Raw genomic sequence first — 6000 nt, 5'->3', positions numbered from 1 at the left:
TTTGGACCAATAGTCCAAACCCCGCTGGTGTAAACCTCGTGGGTTACAAATGGGTATTCACAAGGAAACGCAATGAGAAAAACGAGATTGCAAGATATAAAGCACGACTCGTTGCACAAGGTTTTTCACAAAGACCTGGAATTGATTATGAGGAGACATACTCTCCTGTAATGGACGTAATTACGTTCCGTTACTTAATAAGTTTAGTGGTTTCAGAAAAGGCGACTTATGGATGTCATCACTGCGTATCTATATGGAGAATTAGAAACTGACATGTTTGTACCATACTTGACCAATCCCGAAACTACTGAGCATCGGTCAACGTTATACCGTCAAGGACCTAGAAGAGTTTCCCTCCAACCAGAAGGCCAATCATAGTGCGACACGTGTCAACATCAAAAGCCAATCACAACACGACACGTGTCAATGTAAAAACAAAGCTAGAAACTCTCTTCTATAAAAGGAGATCATTCTCCCACAATATTTCCTAATGTCATTTTCACTAAATCATTCACTAGTACTCACAAAATGAGAGCTTGAACCTATGTACTTGTGTAAACCCTTCACAATTAATGAGAACTCCTCTACTCTGTGGACGTAGCCAATTTGGGTTAACCACGTACATCTTGTGTTTGCTTCCCTGTCTCTATCTATTTGCATACTTATCCACACTAGTGACCGGAGTAATCTGGCGAAGGTCACAAACTTAACACTTTATGTTGTACCAAAGTCCTCACTGATTTTGTGCATCAACATGACATATATATGAAAGTCCCAAAAGGACTTAAGTCGCTTAAAACAGCTAACAAATCACGAGGTATGCTCTCGATCAAATTAAGGCGATAATTGTATGGGCTAAAACAATATGGACGAATGTGGTATAATTGTCTTAGTGAGCATTTGATCAAAGAAGGGTATATCAACAATGTCATTTGACCTTATGTGTTCATTAAGAAATCCAACTCTGGATTTGCTATAGTGGCAATATATGTCGATGATATGAACCTAGTTGGAACTCCTGAAAAGTTACATACAACTGTTGAATATTTGAAAAGCGAATTTGAAATGAAAGACCTTGGAAAAACGAAATTTTGTCTCGGCCTGCAGATCGAGCATTGTGCTAGTGGAATTTTGGTCCACCAATCAGCTTATATTGAAAAAATCCTGAAGCGATTTGGCATGGACAAAGCTTATCCACTCAGTACGCCAATGGTCGTTCGTTCTCTGGACATTAAGAAAGATCCATTCTGTCCAAAAGAAGATGATGAAATGATCCTCTCTCCAGAAGTACCATTATCTGAGTGCAGTAGGTGCTTTATTGTATTTAGCACAATGTACTAGACCAGATATAGCTTTTTCAGTAAACTTGTTAGCCAGGTATAGCTCTGGTCCAACAATCCGTCATTGGAAGGGTGTCAAAGATGTATTGCGAAACCTTCATGGGACAACAGGCATGAGTCTCTTCTACTCAAAGAACTCCACAAATGACTAGGTTCTTGTTGGATATGTAGATGTTGGTTTCCTCTTTGATCCACATAAAGCTTGCTCACAAACTGGATATGTGTTTAAGAATAGAGATACAACAATCTCATGGCGCTCAACAAAGCAAACATTAGTTGTTACATCTTCAAATCATTCAGAAATACTTGCTTTACATGAAGCAAGTCGTGAATGTTCTTGGTTAAGATCAATGATCCATCATATTCGGAATTCATGTGGTCTACCTTCAAAGACAGACACTCCAACTGTCATTCATGAAGATAATGCAGCTTATGTTGCCTAAATGAAGGAAGGATTCATCAAGGGCGATAAGACTAAACACATATCTCCAAAGTTTTTCAGTACACATGAGCTCCAGAAGGCTAAAGTTATTGAAGTCAGACAAATCCGTTCTAATCAAAATCTGGCAGATTTGTTCACCAAATCTCTACCAAAATGCACGTTTCAGAAGTTAGTGCAAAGTATCGGATTACGTCGACTTACCAAACAACTAAAGTTGGAGAATGCAGAATCAGGGGGAGATACATATTAGGGGGAGCATCCATGATACATGCATGTAGTTCTCTTTTTCCTTCGATTAGGATTTTTCCCACTGGGTTTTTCCTATCAAGGTTTTAAAGAGGCAACATAAGCATACTTAACACTATATCAACAATCCAGGTAAAGTTGTACTCTTTTTCCTTCGCTATGGCTTTTTCCCACTGGGTTTTTCCAAGCAAGGTTTTAATGAGACAACTGATGTTAATATGTGGGCATCCAAGGAGGAGTGTTGAAAATGCTGGTGGGTAGTGAATGCCCGCAATGCATTTGGTAAAGTTTTCAATGCCCGTGAAAATTGGAATAGACTTTGGAAATGAAGGATGTCATTTTCCAAAACATGCGATGTAAATTTTTCAAATTGTATGAACTTGTTTGTATGGAGCCGCTCTATAAATAGAGCGCTCCGACTATGGTTAAAAGATATAGAGAGACATACATAAGGAAAGAAAGAAAGATCAATAACATCATCTATTCCTCCGTCCTTTATTTGTTATCATCTTGTGCTATAGTTTCAGTGTGACATTTTACATCTGCTTCGCTACATTCACTAAAAAGGTTATCCCTCTAACTTCTACATATTTTTAACATCGTTTTAGTTATAGATAAATTTAGTATTTGCATAACATTGTATCATGAGACCAGCATCACAGTTACGTTGTATAAACATTATAAAAGGTGCTTTAGTGAGACCAAATTATAATCATGTGGTGTAAAACAAGTATTAGGGTAAACTTATTACACTTGTGTATATATTCATAGTCTACGATATGAAATAATCGTTGTTTGCCAAAAAAAAAATAATAATAATAATCGTTTTGCACACGTGAATTCATAACATTATTTCACAATGTTTTAGTAGAACAAATTAAATTTCATTCATTTCTTCAATATTCATCATGCACGTAGGAAAGATCTTCTGCCGCGTGTGGTACTATTTTATCGTTTTTTATTTATAAACCAAAATTGTTACTTTCACATTTAATTATGTGTTTAGTAAAAGACTTATAAAAATCTCGGTTTATAGACAACATTTTATAAATTATATGATGTGACAGTTGATAGTTGTATATTTTTTTAATGATTTAAACAAGAAATCCAACCATCAACTGTTACATCATGTAATTTACAAAATATGATTACTCTAGCATCACTTGAAACCATATTTAATCTTAAATTTTGAGTAGTATTCCACATACCAATTTTTACTTTTCACATACCCATCTCAATTTCCGACCATCAAACTAAACAAATTGAAAAAAAAAATCAATAAACTTATAAGTTAACAATTGTGTGTGGAAAACAAAAATTTATGTATGAACAACACTATCCTAAATTTTGACACGTAGCTTTGTACTAGATGGGATGCCTTACATAAGAACCACGTCTAAAGTTGATCGTTTTAAATAGAACCCAACCAAAAGAATTATGAAAGAGCAACAACGCAAACACAAAGACTAACAAAATATAAAGAATTATTATCACGTGTTATCTTTAATGGAAAGCTAGCAAATTAGAAATAACATACAGCATTTTCCCCATAAATTATAGTCCCTTTAGCTTTGATTTGCTTGAAAACTTTTTATTTCGTCTTTTAAGTGAATATTTTGTCGTTTAAAAAAAAACAGTGAATATTTTGTCAGATGCCTATTTTCATTTACCTTTCGCTTACTTTGACACGGACTTATGTTTTGCATCTCGACATGGAAAATCAATCTTGTGTTTTGTAAAAGGAATTGTTATTAGCATTCTAAAATTCTCATTTAGCACTTCAAACTTTCTATAATTAGAAAGAAAAATACATTTGTGATGAGTGTAGAATGAGATTTTTGAAGTACTAATAGCAGTTCCATTTGTAAATAATGAACAAATTGATTATAGACTTATTTGAGACGAAACATGATTATTTCTTTGCGGTTAGTTAAAATCCTCAATTAAAATATCTTAAAAAATATCAGGCACTGTTCAAATTATGTACACGAATAATTAGTGAAGATCAAAACGTGTTGGACGATGAACAACCCTATTGGCATAGTTACAAATATGTGTAAAACCATCACTTGTTAACTATGACAACAATATTTCTGAATTTGAAACTTCTTCCAACTAAAACGTTTGTATCACTTTTTTAATAAAGATGAGACTCACATGTGTTGATGGACCATAATTCTATTAAAGAGGTGATACTAACGTGTTATGAAATATATGGTAACTGTAACATTACTCTTCTCCAAAGGCCCAATGTAACATGTACATATAATAGAAATAAGGGGTTTTTGAACTTTAATCCTTGGAGAAGATTAAAATTCAATAAAAACCTTGTGTTAGATTGGATATTGATTTTAGTCCTCTAATGTGTACTTAATTCAAATTTATATTATATTTTTGTTTTAATATCTAATAGATATCTTATTTACTTCCTCTAATTAGTGTACCTAAACATTCGTATCATAATATATTTTACTAAATTAGTGTACTGAAATGTCTGTACCTAAATATATAACAGTGAATTAGTAGCACATAAGAAAATATGCAAAAACATAAGTGTATCAAAAAATTCCGTACCTAAATATATGATACTAAACTAGTGTACCGAAATGTCGGTACCTAAATATATTATAATAAACTAGTGTACCCAAATATTCGTACCTAAACATATTATACTAACCTAGTGTACCGAAATGTTCATACCTAAATATATTGTAATGAATTAGTGGCACGTAAGAAAATATGCAAAAACATGTGTACCGAATCTTTACAAAAATATTTTCTTATATAAGATGCTTATCATAATGAGAATTAAAATTTATAATATTTTCATAAAATTTAATTTATGAACACCATAAAATTATTATATATAAAAAAAAGACATTTAATATGCTGGCATTAAATAAAGTCTAAGGACTAAAATCAATTTTTAATCTTGTATAAGACATTTTTCTACACTTCATCTCATTTAAGGATTAAAATCTAGTTTTCTATAAAAATAATGCTGAAGTATCAAATCATCAATCGATCATAGTCATATAGCACCATTTTCCTTTTCTTCACTTAATTTTTTTCCCTATGTTTTCTTCTTTCAGAAGCTATATTTTCATGAGCCAAAATATGTGAGTAAAGCTTGTACTAAAACTAAAAGAATACGATATATGAATTAATCTATTGTGCTAGAAATAGTAAGAGACCTTTTCATGAGCAATAATTTTTGAAGGTACAGCTTTTGACTTTTTAAGCCTGAGTTTGGTAATTGGTTGGATGGCATATCTGCAAATATATCAAACAGTTGTGATTCTGTAGTACGCACACGTAAATTTATCTGTCATTAATTCCCACATACCTAACGTTGTTTAAATTCACACACACCTAACGTTGTTTAAAAATCATTGTTATTGCATACAAATCCCATAATTTTTTGTATTATATGGGTTGAATTTACTGTAGTTCTTTACATAACAATGTATGCATGCATTAAAATAATCGTATTTTTCGCATATTATAAATTCAAACTTGTCAATATTTGAAAAAAAAGCATCACTAAACTAAAAAGTATGTAATTGATCATAGTGTGTTATTAAATTAAAATATGCAAGTTTAACGTAAAAACGCATTTAACCTTAGGTTACTTTCATATATAGTTACCCTTAATCTTAAACGAAAAAGACATGAGAGGGGGAGCGTAAGAGATGTCTCATTTTATTGAATACCTGTTCACTTTCCAGCTACTGTGTTTTTGTTAAGGCATGGAATATGTCACATGAAATGGTCCCTCACCCTGAGAGAGAGAGAGAGAGAGAGAGAGAGAGAGAGAGAGAGCAATTCGAACCAGAAGGGATTGCTGAGGCAACAAAAATGCTTAAGGGCTTTAAAGACGTGCATGCTTTCCAAATATTACTCTTTGTCTTCTTTGATACTTGCAACGTTAGTTTTGTGATGCATCATCCATCCAGTTGTACTTGCTGTTTT

This window comes from Malus sylvestris, chromosome 8 (assembly GCF_916048215.2).
Source record: "Malus sylvestris chromosome 8, drMalSylv7.2, whole genome shotgun sequence".
Classification (NCBI taxonomy): Eukaryota; Viridiplantae; Streptophyta; class Magnoliopsida; order Rosales; family Rosaceae; genus Malus; species Malus sylvestris.
Note: the sequence above shows the minus strand (reverse complement) of the source record.